Source organism: Protopterus annectens, chromosome 5.part1, assembly GCF_019279795.1.
Source record: "Protopterus annectens isolate FY-2018-M chromosome 5.part1, PAN1.0, whole genome shotgun sequence".
NCBI classification, from domain to species: domain Eukaryota; kingdom Metazoa; phylum Chordata; order Ceratodontiformes; family Protopteridae; genus Protopterus; species Protopterus annectens.
In genome coordinates, this window is record NC_056736.1 from 746,109,651 (window position 1) to 746,133,584 (window position 23,934).

Here is a 23,934-nt window from a genome sequence, read left to right on the forward strand (position 1 = left end):
CACAAAGAGAGGGATGGCAGAAGGGTAACAAGTACCCATTGAAAAAAACTCCCTTTAAAGATGAACCAGTACGATAAATACCTGCATATATCCAGTACTGGGATTATGTACCTCCATACGTCTAGTATTGGGATTATGTACCTGCATACATCTAGTACTGGGATTATGTACCTGCATATGTCTAGTACTGGGATTATGTACCTGCACATGTCTAGTACTGGGATTATGTACCTGCACATGTCTAGTACTGGGATTATGTACCTGCACATGTCTAGTACTGGAATTATGTACCTGCATATGTCTAGTACTGGGATTATGTACCTGCACATGTCTAGTACTGGGATTATGTACCTGCACATGTCTAGTACTGGGATTATGTACCTGCACATGTCTAGTACTGGGATTATGTACATGCACATGTCTAGTACTGGGATTATGTACCTGCACATGCCTAGTATTGGGAATATGTACCTGCATATGCCTAGTACTGGGATTATGTACCTGCACATGTCTAGTACTGGGATTATGTACCTGCACATGTCTAGTACTGGGATTATGTACCTGCACATGTCTAGTACTGGGATTATGTACCTGCACATGTCTAGTACTGGGATTATGTACCTGCACATGTCTAGTACTGGGATTATGTACCTGCATATGTCTAGTACTGGAATTATGTACCTGCAAATGTCTAGTACTGGGATTATGTACCTGCATATGTCTAGTACTGGGATTATGTACCTGCACATGTCTAGTACTGGGATTATGTACCTGCACATGTCTAGTACTGGGATTATGTACCTGCACATGCCTAGTATTGGGAATATGTACCTGCATATGCCTAGTACTGGGATTATGTACCTGCACATGTCTAGTACTGGGATTATGTACCTGCATATGTCTAGTACTGGAATTATGTACCTGCATAAATCTAGTACTGGGATTATGTACCTGCAAATGTCTAGTACTGGGATTATGTACATGCACATGTCTAGTACTGGGATTATGTACCTGCATATGTCTAGTACTGGAATTATGTACCTGCATAAAACTAGTACTGGGATTATATACCCCCCGTATGTCTAGTATTGGGATTATGTACCTGCATACGTCTAGTACTGGAATTATGTCTCTCTGGGAGGACTGCAGATAAATTCTCAATGAATATAATACATTCTAGTGTATAACTTTTCAAGGAATCCTAATAATAATGAACCCTTTTCAGCAAGTGACACTGAATCTGAATTTCAGACTATTGTGGGGGCAAACCTCCTTAACCCCCAATTCAGGGAGTTTTGCCACTTGAAACACTTTATGAGTGCTCACAACCTTGGGGTAAGTTAAATCCTTGCAGCTTCAAGCATACCACAAAGGTGGCATTCCTGAAACCAGCAATGGAAGCAGCCTTGCTTTTTGACAGCACCATTTTCTAATAGGTACCCAGATGCCTGATGTTCAATTCTCAACTTTAACAGGGTTTGCTGGAGAGATGATGAAAAGCTGTCACCTGGCATTCATGCATTTATTTCAGATATATATTACCCAGAAAGAAAACAGGATGGATGAGTGATTTAATGAGAGATCTAACATCACTTAAGGCAGAAAGTCTAGCTTAGTCTCAACAGACATCCTTGTGGTAGACCAAACATGGTCCCCACAAATGAGGATATGATGGATATAGATCTTGTTAACAGAGATGATGGCCACCAGGAAAAGCACCTTCCAAAGGATGAATTTCAAAGCTGCCAGATCTGCAGGCTCATATATCAGACACTCAAGTCTTGGAATAAAGTCAAAGTTCCAAGGAGTCGTCACTGTCTCCCAAGGCAGAGATTAGGAATCCCTTCAATAAAACTGCTTAATCAGTCGGGTGCTGGGCCACACTCCCTACCCACAATAAGATAAAGAACAGTTAAAATGCTGGGGACATTCACTTTGAATGTGGGATAACTGAGACAGAAATCCTGCAAGAGTCTGACACAGAACAGGATGCGGAATAACTGAGACAGAAATCCTGCAGGAGTCTGACACATAACAGGATGCGGAATAACAGACAGAAATCCTGCAGGAGTCTGGCATAGAACAGGATGCAGAATAACTGAAATAGATATCCTGCAGGAGTCGGATGCAGAATAACTGAGACCGAAATCCTGCAGGAGTCTGACACAGAACAGGAAAAGTTAAAGGCTAACTGAGAGGGCAGTGCAGAAATACTAAGGGCAGAACGTTTTCCCTTAGAACGATAGATCTAATGAGTGAGAGCCTTCCCTATACTTCACACACCTTGGAAACATCTGCTGGGAAGAAGGAATTAAGCAAGAAGCCACACCCTGAGATGGAACACAATGTCATACCAAGACAGGCTTCCATGTTTTGAACTGGAACTGTTTCTTGTATTGCCGGGAAACAGACAAAATGAATCCATAACCTTTCCTAGCCACAAAGTGGCTTATTAAAAGAATACAGGACATAATTAACATGCCCTATGCCATCTGTCACAAAGCCCTGTCCCTGTATTCTGTCTCCTACAGGCTGTTGAGGGGGGATACAGGCTTGGCATGTAAGGAACTGTCAAGAGTCCACCATGATGGACCTCATGCTTACCCGCAAAACAAACAGCATCAGAATTACCCATTCTAAAGGCTCAATCCTTGCCTGTGATATAAATAGGACTTTCTGGAGAGAGTACCTCATCTCTGGAACAGCCTCTCCTTCCATGTGAAGCAGAGTTCCTCCCTAACCTAATTCAAGTGTAGCTTGGCACTTGGATGGAGAATGGAAAATTCAGCCTTGTTTTGGTACTTACATCTCCAATGGACAAAGGTAGCCTTGTAAATGGTTCATCTCCCATGCAATAGCTTGTAAATGGTTCATCTCCCAGGCCCATGCTTACACTTATCAAGGGTACCAGAACTTGTCTGAGATTTGAGATGCATGGCTAGGCTTAAACAGGGCCTTGTGGTCGTTAGCCTAGTACACACCTATGAACCTATGAGAATAAAGTCTGATATTTCTTACTCTAAATTTTGCAATAAGGTGAGGGACCTGAGACAGAGAAAGACAATGGTGGGGGAAGGCATGCACAAATCTCTCTGGGAAAACACCTTCAAGCACAACTTCCCCATGTCATACTGAACAAACCAAAACAAAGGAATGCTTTTCTCCACATTGCCAGAGAGGTTGATCTCTGATTTGCTCCTCTAGTACAAGACCTTGATCAGCTAACAAACCCAAATCAGCTCCAGGACAAGAGGGGAATAGTGATCCATATATTTCTCTCTCAGGGGATTTCAACAGTTGTAAGGGCAAAGTCTTTGCCTATGGCCTAATACTGCCCTGCACTTGAAGTACAACCACTTGCCACCTTGCTTCTTTAGCACCCCTCGAAATCTTCAAGATAAGAAAATAATGCCATTATTTTCAATATGTTTATGTAGAGTCCCATCATTTATAAAGAAGGGTCCACTTACTAAGGACCACAGCACAGCTGTGTTAGGCCCCTCACCCTGCTAGCAAAGCATTAGTAATCAGAAGCTGTGAAAGGTCTGACTGCAGGCACTGATGATATACATATCACTCTAAACTCCAACAACAAGGGTCTGTCGGGAAAGTATTGCAGTCTTACATCATCAAGCAAGTGAAAGGCAGCAGAAAGACTGGGGCTATCATCAACTCAGAATGCACAAAAGGGTCTTAACCTGGATTCTCCATTGCAAAGCAAACTGTCAAGGTTAACTTGCAGGGACCTCTCTGTGGACAGCAATGATTGTCAAGGAAAATGACCAGCTTTTCCAGAACAATGGTTAATCCTCTGTGATGGGATCAAAGAGCACTTCATCCAGTTTAAGAGTCCCTCAATAGGGTCACCAAGAGCCATTCATCCAGACAGGCTTCCATCAGAAAGGCTAGCACACTGGTAAAAATCTAGGGTGCAGAAGACAGATGACACTGCATCACGCTGTACTGAAAGCAGTGTCCAACTACAGTAAAATTAAGGAACCTCTTGCCAGAAGGCACATCATGTCCAGCCACGTCCTGCTGACCTGGGGGCTATGAACTCCCCCAAAGAGTTGACATCCAAATCTTTACATATCAGATGTGCTCAGTAACTTAATAAGGCCCAGAATGATAAAGTCTTCTGTCACTCTAGGGAACTGGAAATATACAAGAGAAAACCCCGACCACGTTATAAAGGAAGAACAGCTTGTACAGCTCTTTTGAGGAATACAGTCTGTCATGTCCTAAGAGCTTAGTGGATGTAATTAAGTTTCTGAAGACAACTCATTCTGAAGGAAGACTTAAGAGGTCTAAGACTGGGCATCCGGGATGACAACTAAATCTACTTGCCCATCATGATGGTTAACCACATCTTATAAAATGTGGAGAACTGCTCCTCCTAACAGTTCCAGAGCATAGCTAGGATTGAGTGTGTTAGGCTTATGTGGCTGCCTTCCTGCCTGGCTCACATGGTCAGCAAAGCCAAAGGAAGCAAACCTGGTGATTTATGGTACACTTTTTCAAGGGGGGAGGGGTTCTTTCTTTGGAATTGCCCTGAACTGGAATGGTGTAGGGGCTGGCAGAATCCCCTACAGCAGTAAAGGACTTGTTTCCTACTTTAGTGACACTCATTTGTGTCTTGGGAAGTGGGCAGCTCCATGGCAGAGAGAGCAGAGCCCTGATTCTGATCAGTGTGAGCTGGCATCATTTAGCAGCCCTGGTAATGGAGGAGCCTACTAGGGCAGAAGGGTAAGCGGCTGAGCCCAGTTACTTCCCTTAGGGTAATGAGGGAATGCTGCATATGTGGATGAGGGTCTGAGCCCGGTCACTTCTCTTAGGGTAGCGAGGGAATGCTGCATATGTGGATGAGGGTCTGAGCCCGGTCACTTCTCTTAGGGTAGTGAGGAAATGCTGCATATGTGGATGAGGGTCTGAGCCCGGTCACTTCTCTTAGGGTAGCGAGGGAATGCTGCATATGTGGATGATGGACTGAGCTCAGTCACTTCTCTAAGGGTAGTGAGGAAATGCTGCATATGTGGATGAGGGTCTGAACCCAGTCACTTCACTAAGGGTAGCGAGGGAATGCTGCATATGTGGATGAGGGGCTGAGCGCGGTCACTTCTCTAAGGGTAGTGAGGGAATGCTGCATATGTGGATGAGGGTCTGAGCCCGGTCACTTCTCTTAGGGTAGCGAGGGAATGCTGCATATGTGGATGAGGAGCTGAGCCCGGTCACTTCTCAGGGTAACGAGGGAATGCTTCATATGTGGATGAGGGTCTGAGCCCGTTCACTTCTCTAAGGGTAGTGAGGGAATGTTGCATATGTGGATGAGGGCCTGAATCCAGTCACTTCTCTATGGGTAGCGAGGCAATGCTGCATATGTGGATGAGGGTCTGAGCCCGGTCACTTCTCTTAGGGTAGCGAGGGAATGCTGCATATGTGGATGAGGGTTTGAGCCCGGTCACTTCTCTTAGGGTAGCGTGGGAATGCTGCATATGTGGATGAGGGGCTGAGCCCTGTTACTTCTCTAAGGGTAGTGAGGGAATGCTGCATATGTGGATGAGTGTCTGAGCCCGGTCACTTCTCTTAGGGTAGCGAGGGAATGCTGCATATGTGGATAAGGGTCTGAGCCCAGTCACTTTTCTTGCGAGGGAATGCTGCATATGTGGGAAAGCATAGTTATGTAAAATCGTACCATAGCAGATGCCCCTCTCTTCACGGTTGCACTATTCTTTACAACAGGGATCCCCTGTCTAGAGCAGCCTGATGTCCAGCCAGTATACCAAACCTTTAGGTTGCAATGGATACGCTATATGTCACACGTATGCTCCTCACGCATGGCGCAGGGCATAAAGTTGACATTTGGCTGTATCATTGTCAGAAATGAAAAAGCCCTAGTAGGAACAACAGCCTAAGGTTACTATCAAGTAACAAGTACATCCAGAAGGAAAAAGGTTCAGGGGGACGACGTAGGGAGTGAACACTGCAACAGTGAAGAGAAGGATCTCTTCTGTTATAAGATTTTACACGGCTGCACTACATCCTTCCACATCACTGCTGCAGCACCTTAACAACAGGGACAGTCAAAAGCTGAGGAAGAAGACAGGGAGGAGGAAGGCCAGCACAGCCCTCATGGCCCTGGCAAAACCAGCTCTGGCCCTAGAAATCATACCAGACTTATAGTGCTTGGTAAAGTATGCAGAGAAGTCTGGGTAACTGCCTCAAGAATAGAACTCCTACCCAAACCCTTGAAAAAACACCAGAGGAGGCTACAGCCCTAGTAGAATGAGCCTTAACAGAAGAAGGAAAGTGCTTCCCATGATAGGAATAACAAAAAGAAATGGCTTTAGATATCCAAGAAGAAATGGTTTACTTGGACACAGCCAAACCTAAACACCTAGGCTGAAAAGAAAAAAAAAGCTGCTCAGATTCACAAAAGGATTTTGTTTTATCCAAATAATGTCTAAGTTTTCTATAGAAATCCAAGGTGTGAAGAACATTCTCATTAGCAGATTGTGGAGAAGAGAAAAAAGTGGGCAAATGAATAGACTAATTAAGTGAACTCAGCAACCACCATGGCCACAAAAGAAGGATTAGTATGAAGGGACACCCTATCCTTACGAAAAATCAAAAAAGGAGGAACAGCCATAAAGGCTTGCAGCTCAGACACCTGTCTGGTAGATGTAAGGGCCACAAAAAACAACAGTCTTCCAAAAGCAATGTTGTAAGGAAGCTGAAAAGCAGCAGGCTCAAGAGGAGTCGGAGTCAATTTTTTTAAAACAAAATTAAGGTCACAGGAAGGAGGGACAGGCTTCCTGGGAGGCCTAATGTGAAGGATGCCTTTAAGGAACTGTTTGGCCTCAAAGCTAGAAGCCAAAGGAAGAGTCAAAGGCAAACGATGAGAAACAGCTGACAGGTGGGCCTTAACAGAAGAATATGCCAACCCAGCATTCAGCAAATTCACACAAATAAGCGAGAACCACAGGAACATCCACAGGTGGAGCCAGGGAAAAAGACATCAGACAGAAAATTTCTTCCATTTGGACAAATAAGATTTTCTAGTAGTGGGTTCCATGCCTCCTGCAGGACCTGAAGTACGTCCTCAGAAAAAAAGGTGTGTGAAGAGGATCAAAACCCTACCATCCACAATGTCAGTTGAAGAGTGGACAGGTGATGATGGATGAGAGATCCTGGTTTTGGCTGAGTAGGTCCACGATGTCAGGTAACTTGTGATGACCGCCCTTGGCTAAACGCAGAAGAAGAGGGAATCAATGCTGCCTGAGCCAAAAGGGAGTTACCAGCATGATTTTGGGAGCACTCCTGGAAAGGAGATGAACAGAAATGTGTATATAAGCGTCCTTTAGATCCAGGGAAACAAGAAAAGCCTGAGGAAGTAGCAGAGGAACAAGGTTTGAAGGGACAGCGTCCGAAAGGAAGGAAACTTCAAAAAGGTGTTCAGTTAAGAGAGCACTAGAATGAGTCTCCAGGTGCCTTCTTTCCTGGGGACCAAGAACAAAAACCCTTCCCCTTTTTAGGGGTTGGAACTTCTTGAATATTTCCTTGTGCCAACAGGCCCTGAAGTACCTCTGTAAAAAGGGGCAGCTGTTTCTGAGGAGGCTGAGGAATGCCCAAAGGGGGGAAAGGTATTTCCAAACCATGTAATAACCCTGGTGAATTATGGAAAGAACCCTGGAGTCTTGGGTGACCTTTAACCAAATAGGAAGGGACAGGGAAAGACATACAGAAAGAGGAATGTGACTGAGAAGAGCAGAACAAGGACACTCAGACAGCAACGGGTTTGTCAGGAAAAGGAGGTTTCTGAGCTGACGGGGTCTGGACAGCATTAGCAGGAGGAGCCCTTCCACTCAGACAGCAACGGGTTTGTCAAGAAAAGGAGGTTTCTGAGCTGACGGGGTCTGGACAGCATTAGCAGGAGGAGCCCTTCCACTCAGACAGCAACGGGTTTGTCAGGAAAAGGAGGTTTCTGAGCTGACGGGGTCTGGACAGCATTAGCAGGAGGAGCCCTTCCACTCAGACAGCAACGGGTTTGTCAGGAAAAGGAGGTTTCTGAGCTGACGGGGTCTGGACAGCATTAGCAGGAGGAGCCCTTCCACTCAGACAGCAACGGGTTTGTCAGGAAAAGGAGGTTTCCGAGCTGACGGGGTCTGGACAGCATTAGCAGGAGGAGCCCTTCCACTCAGACAGCAACGGGTTTGTCAGGAAAAGGAGGTTTCTGAGCTGACGGGGTCTGGACAGCATTAGCAGGAGGAGCCCTTCCACTCAGACAGCAACGGGTTTGTCAGGAAAAGGAGGTTTCCGAGCTGACGGGGTCTGGACAGCATTAGCAGGAGGAGCCCTTCCACTCAGACAGCAACGGGTTTGTCAGGAAAAGGAGGTTTCCGAGCTGACGGGGTCTGGACAGCATTAGCAGGAGGAGCCCTTCTCTATCACCTTTCTTTCCTTGGGGGGATGGCGAGACTGTCTACGAACAAAAGCAGGCTTGTTTGGACAATTCCTCTGAAATTCAGGAACAGGTGAAACAAAAAAAGGTTTCAAGTCCTGTAAAGCCTTACCCTTTTCTTGCAGGGACTTAAACAATTCAGCAGCAGTGACACCAAATAGGTCACACAGCAGGCAAACAAGGGCTGAGGGAATCAAACCCTGCACCACAGGAATAATAACTCAAAGCCTTAACCGCCGGCAGTAAGCATAAGGCAGGGAAGCAGTCCTGGAAGGGTTGCAAATAATAAGGAACAGGGAACATACAAAAGTGATGCACATTGTAGGGATTAAGCTGAAAATGCTGGAGGCTATTAAAGGAAATAAGAAAAACGAACCTGGAAATGGAAGGGGTGCAATATGCAAGCCGTTTCAACATGACATCATCAAATTTGGAGCTTGGAAAAGATAGGATAAATTCAACAAAAGTGGCCATATTATACTGAAGAGAAAGTGGAAGCCACAGTGTGATTCAGCTACCATGTGAATTTAATCACTTAATTTCGATTTGTTTGCAAAGGGGAAGATTGGGTTAAGACGAAACACAGGCGGCTGAAGGGAAAGAATGCAAGAAGGTACGTTGTGTGAGTGCAATGTCTCAAAAGTCACAGAGATGGAGGACTAATCCCAGTACAAACTGGCCAAATGCCTACCTGCCTAAAGGAAGAGAGTGTTATAAATGTATCTGCGGAGACTGCAAATGAAGTAATGAAGAAAGCATAAGAGAAAAGCGCTAGCGAGGATTGCATTACGTAGCGTAAATGGTCATACACCATCTTAAGATGAGATGCAGGGGTAAGCTAGCGATAAGTCTTCAAGTGGAAAATACACGAGATGTAGAAGGCTAAACGGATCACTTAGAAATATCAGAGAGAGCAGTAATCTAAGTGCAGGCAAATAAAGCAACATAAATTGTACTGGGCTATATTAAGATGAAACAGCACCTATCAACATTAAGGGTACATGCAGGAAACAGTCAAAGTTGAGAGTGGTCGAGGAATAAACGTACTATGGAAACAATTGCTGGAAGAGATAAAGAAAAAATGGACAAAGGGGAGAGGAGCCCGTGCCAAAAGCACACTGCTGTCTTGAGCTACAAATGGAGGAGGAGGAGGAGAAGAGGAGTGGAAAACAGTGAGACAAAAGTGATAAAGAACAGAGAGGTAACAGGAGGAAGGAGGGATAAAAACAAGACAATAAGGCAGAGCCATCTCCACGGTACACAGGGATAAGGGCCTCTGATATTCTTTTTGGTTTGTTAAACATAAATTCTTGTAATTTTGCTGCATGGTAAATATTATAGTGAAATTTGGGGGCTCTAAATATCTAGCATTTCTTCAGCCTGCTATCTCAGCAGCTCAGAGAAAGAGATGCCGGTTTACTTTGTCTCAGTAATAACCAGGCCATCTCTGAGCTGGTGCGGCCTGAGAGAGAGAGACAGAGAGAGAGACATGAGGAGTCAGCCCAAACTGAAGTACTGGTGGCTACAGCCAAAGGCCAAATGGACAGCACCAGGAACGTAGAATGAAGCAGTGTGCAAGGTTCTCCCACATCGCACTTTGTGCTGTAGCGTGGGTTGATTCCCATCTGGGAGGGTGAATGCATCAAGCACTCAGTGCTGCAGTCCCTACTTCCACAGCATGGATGGCAAAATGCTGAAAAGAGAGGTGTTTGGCTCAAATGTCACTACCAGCAAGATCCACCTCATTATACATCCATTAGGGGATTCTGCTGCCCCTTCTACTGACATTACTGTAGGTAGAACATAAAAGGACCACGCAGTGTATGTGCCAGCCCCTGGCCTTAGAGAGGTCACGCCTTCTCTGTTCACCTCTGCCCTCCTGCTTGGCATCCTATTCCACTGAGTCCAAACTTTCACCAGAGCTCATTGGTGGACACTCATCATGACCTTCCCAGTCAGGATGGGCACACCCACCTTCCATGTCAAGCCACTATGCTGCCCGGTTAAAGAAACTCCCAGCTCTACTCAGTGGCATACCGCCTGCTCAGAGGCGATCTGTGCCTGACGTATAAAGCCATGTCCAACCCAGAATTAATGGACATGCCGCACCTCAGAAAATCCAAATCCCATCGAGCTACGCGCTCGAGAGACTTGAACCTCAGCAGTGAAATAAATAGGACATGCTGGAGGGACAGATTCATAACCCAGAGGCTCCCTTCACTCTGGAATAAAATCCCAGTCCAGGTTAGGCAGAGTCCCTCATTGACTCTCTTCAAGAGGAATCTTGATGAGTGGATGGGAGATCGTAGGTTTACCCCGGGTACCACTTCTGTGTCACTGTTAGACAGAGGCACAGTATACTAACCTCGAAAAAGGGCATAGCAAAATAAATTTAAAATGGGTGGCGAAAGCCAAACACACTCTGGCTAGGCTTATATATGCCCTAGGGCAGATAGCCTAGTATGAACCTATGAAGTGTGAGCTACAGCCAGGGCTTTACCGTACTATGCCACTGGAGTGAGAGGGAGAATTGTTAAGGACAAGACGCGCACAATCCTGTGATCATGGCCTAGATAAATGCCCAAGGGAAGGGAAGCTGATGGATCACGCAACAGAGGACAAAATACACAGACACACACAAAAAAATAGTGAGAAGACAGATGAAGATACAACGATTAACGTGGAACGTGGAAAGCACATTCAATCTCTTTTGAAATTAAAAAGAAATTGAATGTATGATGGAAAAGCTGAAGTTGAAAGATAGTGGAATTAAGAGCAGATTAAATTAAGAGGGAGGGATGTGAAAATGTGAAAAAAATGAAAAACAGCTTCCATAGATGGAGGCAGAATATGTTAAAGGGAGGAAGGGTGGGTAGCTGTTGCTTCAACGAGGAGTTTTAGATGGTCTTGGAGTGAGAGTGAGGAAGAAAAATGTGAAAATGGAAGTAGGGTTATCTGGTGAGGGAAGATATATGGAAGACTTTGACAAAATGGGAATATTTATTTTTATTTTATTTTTATTTATTTTACATTTGTTGACCGGGCTAGTCCAGCTGGATATATGTCCATTTTCAGTGGAGGCCCGGGGAGAAAAGCTCCACAAAAAACAAAACTTTGGCCAAGACAATGATATTTACAATAAAAAAATCGGTACATTACAAAGCTTTATAACATATTACATATCTAGGATTTTATATTCTGTATTCCAATAGGGAAAAACCTAATGTAAATAAATCTAGATGTAACAGTAGTTTGTTTTAATAAAGCAAATTATATCTAAGAGATACTATAGATTCTAAAGTCACAAAAAATATCAAAAGAAAAACGCTAGTGTTAAGTGGAGAGAGTATTGAAAAGCAAAGCACAAGGATACAGTTATAGTGTTCAATCACGCAAGAGTTGTGGTCTTATATGAAAAAGGTTAGTCATTCAATTGTATATACATATTTACATGAGGAATAATCCTCAGAATGGTCAAGCACACTATTATCGGTGAGTAAACACAGCATAATGCTCATAAGAGGCTAGGAATCAAGGGAGTCTAGAAAAGGGTGTGGTGGTTAGTCTGGGTTATCACAGGGGCATAGCCAGTGTGATTTGCGGTAGGGTTTGAGCTTGCTTTTAATAGGTTAACTGAGGACAGTGAGGTTAGTTGACTTGGGAGGCTGTTCCAGGTTTTACATATTGTATTTACAAACCAAATGAGGATGGAAATGGTTTTCCAAGAGCTTTTTACAGAACGTGGAGAAATGGTGTGACGTCTGAAGGTGGGACAGACAGTGGGGAACTACAACATGACAATGCCAAGAAAAGATGAGAGACATTAGGTGGTTACAATGCTTGAAGGGAAAGAAAATGAGAGAGAAACGTGAGCAAACAGATAAAGATATATGTTGAAGGAAAAGCTAATAATAGCAAAAAGGACAGCAGGGTCTTGGATACGAGTCAGTAGAAGATCTCACCTCTTACTTCGTAAAGGACCCCTTCTGGGTAGCCTCTGACTTTAAACATATCTTGCGCCCCTTAGCCACCTCTAGAACCTCAGCTCTCATTAAGTGACCAACCCTTTAAAGCCACATAACACATTCAAATGTATACCTTCTGATCAGATTTTGTGCTAAATTTTGCATTCCACTCAGGACACACAAGGTCAAACACAGGACATCCTTATACCGCTAAACACCACCTAACTGACCATTATTATATTTAAACACCACCTACTAACTGACCATTATTATATTTAAACACCACCTACTAACTGACCATTATTATATTTAACCACCACCTACTAACTGACCATTATTATAAACACCACCTACTGACCATTATTATATTTAACCACCACCTACTAACTGACCATTATTATAAACACCACCTAACTGACCATTATTATATTTAAACACCACCTACTAACTGACCATTATTATATTTAACCACCACCTAACTGACCATTATTATAAACACCACCTACTAACTGACCCTTATTATAAACACCACCTAACTGACCATTATATTTAAACACCACCTACTAATGGATCATTATTATATTTAAACACCACCTAACTGACCATTATTATATTTAAACACCACCTAACTGACCATTATTATAAACACCACCTACTAACTGACCATTATTATATTTAAACACCACCTACTAACTGACCATTATTATATTTAAACACCACCTACTAACTGACCATTATTATAAACACCACCTACTAACTGACCATTATTATATTTAAACACCACCTAACTGACCATTATTATAAACACCACCTAACTGACCATTATTATAAACACCACCTACTAACTGACCATTATATTTAAACACCACCTAACTGACCATTATTATAAACACCACCTACTAACTGACCATTATTATAAACACCACCTACTAACTGACCATTATTATATTTAACCACCTAACTGACCATTATTATATTTAAACACCACCTACTAACTGACCATTATTATAAACACCACCTACTAACTGACCATTATATTTAAACACCACCTAACTGACCATTATTATAAACACCACCTAACTGACCATTATTATAAACACCACCTACTAACTGACCATTATAAACACCACCTAACTGACCATTATTATATTTAAACACCACCTAACTGACCATTATTATATTTAACCACCTACTAACTGACCATTATTATATTTAACCACCTAACTGACCATTATTATAAACACCACCTACTAACTGACCATTATTATAAACACCACCTACTAACTGACCATTATTATATTTAAACACCACCTAACTGACCATTATTATAAACACCACCTACTAACTGACCATTATGATAAACACCACCTACTAACTGACCATTATTATATTTAAACACCACCTACGAACTGACCATTATAAACACCACCTACTAACTGACCATTATTATATTTAAACACCACCTAACTGACCATTATAAACACCACCTACTAACTGACCATTATTATAAACACCACCTAACTGACCATTATAACCACCTAACTGACCATTATTATATTTAAACACCACCTACTAACTGACCATTATTATAAACACCACCTAACTGACCATTATTATAAACACCACCTACTAACTGACCATTATTATAAACACCACCTAGTAACTGACCATTATATTTAAACACCACCTAACTGACCATTATAAACACCACCTACTAACTGACCATTATAACCACCTACTAACTGACCATTATTCTATTTAAACACCACCTACTAACTGACCATTATTATATTTAAACACCACCTACTAACTGACCATTATAAACACCACCTAACTGACCATTATTCTATTTAAACACCACCTATTAACTGACCATTATTCTATTTAAACACCACCTACTAACTGACCATTATTATAAACACCACCTACTAACTGACCATTATTCTATTTAAACACCACCTAACTGACCATTATTATATTTAAACACCACCTACTAACTGACCATTATTATAAACACCACCTAACTGACCATTATTATATTTAACCACCTACTAACTGACCATTATTATATTTAAACACCACCTAACTGACCATTATTATATTTAAACACCTAACTGACCATTATTATAAACACCACCTACTAACTGACCATTATTATAAACACCACCTACTAACTGACCATTATTATATTTAAACACCACCTACTAACTGACCATTATTATATTTAAACACCACCTACTAACTGACCATTTAAACACCACCTACTAACTGACCATTATTCTATTTAAACACCACCTACTAACTGACCATTATATTTAAACCACCTACTAACTGACCATTATATTTAAACACCACCTAACTGACCATTATTCTATTTAACCACCTACTAACTGACCATTATTATATTTAAACACCACCTACTAACTGACCATTATTATATTTAAACACCACCTACTAACTGACCATTATAAACACCACCTACTAACTGACCATTATTATATTTAAACACCACCTACTAACTGATCATTATAAACACCACCTACTAACTGACCATTATTATAAACACCACCTACTAACTGACCATTATTATATTTAAACACCACCTAACTGACCATTATTATATTTAACCACCACCTAATTGACCATTATTATAAACACCACCTAACTGACCATTATAAACACCACCTAACTGACCAGTATTATATTTAACCACCTAACGGACAATTATAAACACCACCTACTAACTGACCATTATAAACACCACCTACTGACCATTATTATATTTAACCACCTACTAACTGACCATTATTATAAACACCACCTAACTGACCATTATTATAAACACCACCTAACTGACCATTATTATATTTAAACACCACCTACTAACTGACCATTATAAACACCACCTAACTGACCATTATTATAACCACCTACTAACTGACCATTATTATATTTAACCACCTACTAACTGACCATTATAAACACCACCTAACTGACCATTATTATATTTAAACACCACCTAACTGACCATTGTTATATTTAAACACCACCTACTAACTGACCATTATTATAAACACCACCTACTAACTGACCATTATTATATTTAAACACCACCTAACTGACCATTATTATAAACACCACCTAACTGACCATTATTATATTTAAACTCCACCTACTGACCATTATATTTAACCACCACCTAACTTACCATTATTATATTTAAACACCACATACTAACTGACCATTATTATATTTAAACACCTACTAACTGACCATTATAAACACCACCTACTAACTGACCATTATAAACACCACCTACTAACTGACCATTATTATATTTAACCACCTACTAACTGACCATTATAAACACCACCTAACTGACATTATTATATTTAAACACCACCTAACTGACCATTATTATAAACACCACCTACTAACTTACCATTATTATATTTAAACACCACCTACTAACTGACCATTATTATATTTAAACACCACCTACTAACTGACCATTATAATCACCACCTACTAACTGACCATTACAAACACCACCTACTAACTGACCATTATAAACACCAAACTGACCATTATTATAAACACCACCTACTAACTGACCATTATTATATTTAAACACCACCTAACTGACCATTATTATATTTAAACACCACCTACTAACTGACCATTATAAACACCACCTAACTGACCATTATAAACACCACCTAACTGACCATTATAAACACCACCTAACTGACCGTTATTATATTTAAACACCACCTACTAACTGACCACTATAAACACCACCTAACTGACCATTATTATAAACATCACCTAACTGACCATTATTATAAACACCACCTACTAACTGACCATTATTCTATTTAAACACCACCTAACTGACCATTATTATATTTAAACACCACCTACTAACTGACCATTATTATAAACACCACCTAACTGACCATTATTATATTTAACCACCTACTAACTGACCATTATTATATTTAAACACCACCTAACTGACCATTATTATATTTAAACACCTAACTGACCATTATTATAAACACCACCTACTAACTGACCATTATTATAAACACCACCTACTAACTGACCATTATTATATTTAAACACCACCTACTAACTGACCATTATTATATTTAAACACCACCTACTAACTGACCATTTAAACACCACCTACTAACTGACCATTATTCTATTTAAACACCACCTACTAACTGACCATTATATTTAAACACCACCTACTAACTGACCATTATATTTAAACACCACCTAACTGACCATTATTCTATTTAACCACCTACTAACTGACCATTATTATATTTAAACACCACCTACTAACTGACCATTATTATATTTAAACACCACCTACTAACTGACCATTATAAACACCACCTACTAACTGACCATTATTATATTTAAACACCACCTACTAACTGATCATTATAAACACCACCTACTAACTGACCATTATTATAAACACCACCTACTAACTGACCATTATTATATTTAAACACCACCTAACTGACCATTATTATATTTAACCACCACCTAATTGACCATTATTATAAACACCACCTACTAACTGACCATTATAAACACCACCTAACTGACCAGTATTATATTTAAACACCACCTAATGGACCATTATAAACACCACCTAACTGACCATTATAAACACCACCTACTAACTGACCATTATTATATTTAACCACCTACTAACTGACCATTATTATAACCACCTAACTGACCATTATAAACACCACCTAACTGACCATTATTATATTTAAACACCACCTACTAACTGACCATTATAAACACCACCTAACTGACCATTATTATAACCACCTACTAACTGACCATTATTATATTTAACCACCTACTAACTGACCATTATAAACACCACCTAACTGACCATTATTATATTTAAACACCACCTAACTGACCATTGTTATATTTAAACACCACCTACTAACTGACCATTATTATAAACACCACCTACTAACTGACCATTATTATATTTAAACACCACCTAACTGACCATTATTATAAACACCACCTAACTGACCATTATTATATTTAAACTCCACCTACTGACCATTATATTTAACCACCACCTAACTTACCATTATTATATTTAAACACCACATACTAACTGACCATTATTATATTTAAACACCTACTAACTGACCATTATAAACACCACCTACTAACTGACCATTATAAACACCACCTACTAACTGACCATTATTATATTTAACCACCTACTAACTGACCATTATAAACACCACCTACTAACTGACATTATTATATTTAAACACCACCTACTAACTGACCATTATTATAAACACCACCTACTAACTTACCATTATTATATTTAAACACCACCTAACTGACCATTATTATATTTAAACACCACCTACTAACTGACCATTATAAACACCACCTAACTGACCATTACAAACACCACCTACTAACTGACCATTATTATAAACACCAAACTGACCATTATTATAAACACCACCTACTAACTGACCATTATTATATTTAACCACCTAACTGACCATTATATTTAAACACCACCTACTAACCGACCATTATAAACACCACCTAACTGACCATTATAAACACCACCTAACTGACCATTATAAACACCACCTAACTGACCGTTATTATATTTAAACACCACCTACTAACTGACCATTATAAACACCACCTAACTGACCATTATTATAAACACCACCTAACTGACCATTATTATAAACACCACCTACTAACTGACCATTATTCTATTTAAACACCACCTAACTGACCATTATTGTAAACACCACCTAACTGACCATTATTCTATTTAAACACCACCTAACTGACCATTATTATAAACACCACCTACTAACTGACCATTATTATATTTAAACACCACCTACTAACTGACCATTATTATATTTAACCACCTACTAACTGACCATTATTATAAACACCAGCTACTAACTGACCATTATAAACACCACCTACTAACTGACCATTATATTTTACCACCTAACTGACCATTATTATAAACACCACCTAACTGACCATTATTATAAACACCACCTACTAACTGACCATTATTATATTTAAACACCACCTAACTGACCATTATTATAAACACCACCTAACTGACCATTATTATAAACACCACCTAACTGACCATTATTATAAACACCACCTACTAACTGACCATTATTATATTTAAACACCACCTAACTGACCATTATTATATTTAAACACCACCTACTAACTGACCATTATAAACACCACCTAACTGACCATTATTATATTTAAACACCACCTAACTGACCATTATTATATTTAACCACCACCTACTAACTGACCATTATAAACACCACCTAACTGACCATTATTATATTTAAACCACCTACTAACTGACCATTATTCTATTTAAACACCACCTACTAACTGAGCATTATTCTATTTAAACACCACCTACTAACTGACCATTATTATAAACACCACCTACTAACTGACCATTATATTTAAACACCACCTACTGACCATTATATTTAAAAACCACCTACTAACTGACCATTATAAACACCACCTAACTGACCATTATAAACACCACCTACTAACTGACCATTATTATAAACACCAGCTAACTGACCATTATAAACACCACCTACTAACTGACCATTATTATAAACACCACCTACTGACCATTATTATATTTAAACACCTACTAACTGACCATTATAAACACCACCTAACTGACCATTATTATATTTAAACACCACCTACTAACTGAACATTATTATATTTAAACACCACCTACTAACTGACCATTATTATATTTAAACACCACCTACTAACTGACCATTATAAACACCACCTACTAACTGACCATTATTATAAACACCACCTACTAACTGACCATTATTATATTTAAACACCACCTAACTGACCATTATTATAAACACCACCTACTAACTGACCATTATTATAAACACCTAACTGACCATTATTATAAACACCACCTAACTGACCATTATTATAAACACCACCTAACTGACCATTATAAACACCACCTACTAACTGACCATTATATTTAACCACCTAACTGACCATTATTATAACCACCTACTAACTGACCATTATATTTAAACACCACCTAAATTACCATTATAAACACCACCTACTAACTGACCATTATAACCACCTAACTGACCATTATTATATTTAAACACCACCTACTAACTGACCATTATTATAAACACCACCTACTAACTGACCATTATATTTAAACACCACCTACTAACTGACCATTAAACACCACCTACTAACTGACCATTATTATATTTAAACACCACCTACTAACTGACCATTATTATATTTAACCACCTAACTGACCATTATAAACACCACCTACTAATTGACCATTATAAACATCACCTACTAACTGACCATTATTATATTTAAACACCACCTAAATGACCATTATAAACACCACCTACTAACTGACCATTATTATAAACACCATCTACTAACTGACCATTATTATATTTAAACACCACCTACTAACTGACCATTATTATATTTAAACACCACCTACTAACTGACCATTATTATATTTAACCACCACCTACTAACTGACCATTATTATAAACACCACCTACTGACCATTATTATAAACACCACCAACTAACTGACCATTATTATATTTAAACACCACCTAAATGACCATTATAAACCACCTACTAACTGACCATTATTATAAACACCACCTAACTGACCATTATATTTAAACACCACCTACTAACTGACCATTATTATATTTAAACACCACCTACTAACTGACCATTATTATATTTAAACACCACCTACTAACTGACCATTAATATAAACACCACCTATTAACTGACCATTATTCTATTTTTTAACTCAGCCATCCGGGGTCCACTCCACTCTAAATTCCTACAACAAACAAATTACAGGTTCCTATATGGTTCACATAATTTATTTTTGTCTCTGCCACTGTACATTCTCCCAGCACTAACACAGACTCATTAATGCTCACTCCTCACATAAACCTACTCACCTAAGCCATCCACTCGCAGTATCTAGTCCCACTCACTCCTTCCTCCTAATCCTCACCCATCTACCTTCTGATAACTCATGTACTCTCTCCCATACCTTTCAATCCCCATATCCTGCTCTTGACTATCAAAACCAATAAACTCCCACCTGATCTCACCACAGATCCCACCTTATTCCCTCTCAAAACTGCAGACTTCCTTAAGTTTAATGTAAACCTTCACAACCCCATAACCAAGAAACTCAGCCTGAAATAAAAAAATTAAAATGGCAGACAATCTGTCACTACATCTCCCAAAACTTAAAACACAGTGGTGACATACACCCTAACCCTGGTGCAAACACCACCCTTCACTCATCCCACCCTACTACCTCTGTCGGTCTGATCTCTCCCATACAACATCCCACAAACTTCTCTTCTCTGCTTATCCTCCATATTAACATTAGAAGCATCTATAACAAGCTACTTGAATTCCATGTGCAGCTTGCCTTGCATTCACCGACATTATAGTAATGAGAGACGTGAATAAAAATTTAAACACGGTATTAAATCACTCTACAGCTCATCCCGTCATCTCTAATATCCCCAATCCTCTTATCTACCCTCAGACTAAATTAAAACAAATCCTTGTACATAACAGGGGCTTGTATCCCACCTGGAAACAGTCACAGCACAGCAGAAGACCTCTTCTGTGCAGCATCCAACATCTTCTGTGAAAAAAATGCAAGTTATGTACTCCCCATAACAATAGATCCATGTTGCCTCATTCTATCTGGTTCAACCAGTGGGTTATCAGCTCCAACTCAGATCCAAACTCAGACACATCTAAAGATTTCAGCACTGAGGTTCCACCTCCTCTACATATAATACCTTGCCCAACTAGAATTACCTGAGATCAAGTTTGCCCCTCTCTGCAAAAGCTTCCACCACTTAATCCCAAAAGAAAACTAGTTTTAAAATTCCTAACTTGTACTTCACATACAACTGCAGTAAGGCTGCTGGCGTGCTCACCAATTGCTCATGTCTATTAAGCTGCAGGTGCTCCCCCCCCTAATCTACAGGACAGTGGCCAGACCTGTATTTCCTCCCCAAAAGAAGAAAACCAGAGATAACCAAACTAACTTTACTCCATCTGCGAACTCCTTCCTGTCCTGATTGAATGTATGTAAATAATTTTATTTTACAGACATTGTACACACCACTGTACTTGCTTGGGTCTCAGAGGTGTGCACACTAGCAAATCTACAGCAATCGCACATCCCTTACTATTCTTCCCCTGCTCGTATCTATTCTCCACCTAATTATTAATCACATGAAACAGCACTAGGTGGCATATACCCTCACTCTTTATAAAGCCTACAGTATAACATTTCCCTTCTCCCTGCAACACTGCGGGATCTACCTTTTCATTTGGATGCTTGTACTTCCTTAGCATATTAACTACAACTCAGCACTAAAGGTACCTCTGTGCTTGCCAGCTGCTCTGTACTTGAGAGTTGATGTTTCACTGATTGTTTTTTTTTCTTGCTCATTCCTCCTTCTAGGCTCTGCCCACTCCATTCACCCTTCGGGCTCACTCCACTCCCCTACCCTGTCCCCAAATCTCACCCGCCGTCAGTATCTCTATGTATATACCCACAAAGACACACCCACCTCCAACATAACCTATCAGAACCATGTCCACCCATCAACAACCCCCCCTCCTTTCCTCTACTAACCTTGCAAGCTCCCAACTACAGCAAACACACTATCTTCACAACCTAATTTCTCTACTAAACAAACCCATAAATTCACTATACCATAGAGCCCCACTTCATACGACAGCCTTACAACTTACTGTGCACACCACACCTCCCCAGCCCATAAATTCACTATACCATAGAGCCCCACTTCATACTACAGCCTTACAACTTACTGTGCACACCACACCTCCCCAGCCCATAAATTCACTATACCATAGAGCCCCACTTCATACTACAGCCTTACAACTTACTGTGCACACCACACCTCCCCAGCCCATAAATTCACTATACCATAGAGCCCCACTTCATACGACAGCCTTACAACTTACTGTGCACACCACACCTCCCCAGCCCATAAATGCACTATACCATAGAGCCCCACTTCATACTACAGCCTTACAACTTACTGTGCACACCACACCTCCCCAGCCCATAAATTCACTATACCATAGAGCCCCACTTCATACGACAGCCTTACAACTTACTATGCACACCACACCTCCCCAGCCCATAAATTCACTATACCATAGAGCCCCACTTCATACTTCAGCCTTACAACTTACTGTGCACACCACACCTCCCCAGCCCATAAATTCACTATACCATAGAGCCCCACTTCATACTTCAGCCTTACAACTTACTATGCACACCATACCTCCCCAGCCTTTACTCAGAATTCTTCTTCCTTTCTTCCGCTACCCTCTACTCCACCTTACCAGCCTCCCAGACTTCACTTATTTGCCCCCCTTTCATACAACCTCTATTTGTCCCAAAAAAGAATCCTCCTTCTCATCGTCTATTTCTCCTCACCATATTCCTCACTTTACAAACCCTACGTACTTCCTCTTGTTCATCTCCAATGAGAAGTCTTCTAAAGACCTGTTATGCCACCTACTTGATCTAATCTCTCTCTCCTCCATTCAGGTGACATACACCCTAACCCTGGTCCCCTGACCAACTAGTTTACCATCTCAAACTCACCACCTTCACCATCTCCCCACAAATCTCTCCTTTTCGCTACAATTAACACCCAAAGCCTATGCAATAAACTAAGCAAATTTCATGCCTGGGTCTCCCACAACCACCCCGACATTTTATCTATTTCCAAAACTTGGCTCAAACCACACATGAAATACTCTGAAATCACCCCCCCCCCAACTACAAAATCATTCATAATGACAGAACCCAAAAGAAAGGTGGTGGAGTACCCTACTTTTCTCCTCCTAACAGTAACCCCCTACACCAATCCCATACCCCAATTCACAACAGCCAATCTAACCCTTACCATCCTAAAAATCAACCACCACAAAAACATTTGCATAGCTGCCCTATATATTCCACCTGGAAACAGCATCCCCATTCTCAAAGATATTCTTTCTCTGCTCTTATCCAACATAAGTAATGAAATAATCCTAGGTGATGTTAACATTAACTAGGTGATGTTAACATTAACTGGGTGATGTTAACATTAACTGCACCTCCATTCTCTCAACCACAACTTCTCAGAACATAAATCTATTCAACTTCACCCAATTAATTAACGTTCCCACGAGACCTAATAAAGACAACTCGGCAGGCAGAATCCTTGACTAGATATTAGTAACTCACGCCAACAATATTTCAAATAGTGGGACCTTATCAGACTCCCATAGTGATCATCTT

General features: G+C 40.4%; 1 protein-coding gene across 1 annotated transcript in view; it reads right to left on the reverse strand.

The window, feature by feature from the left end:
• The window catches only part of C2CD3 (C2 domain containing 3 centriole elongation regulator), a 2,415,762-nt gene that overhangs the window by 115,863 nt on the left and 2,275,965 nt on the right, over positions 1-23,934 (reverse strand). The window lies entirely within an intron of this gene.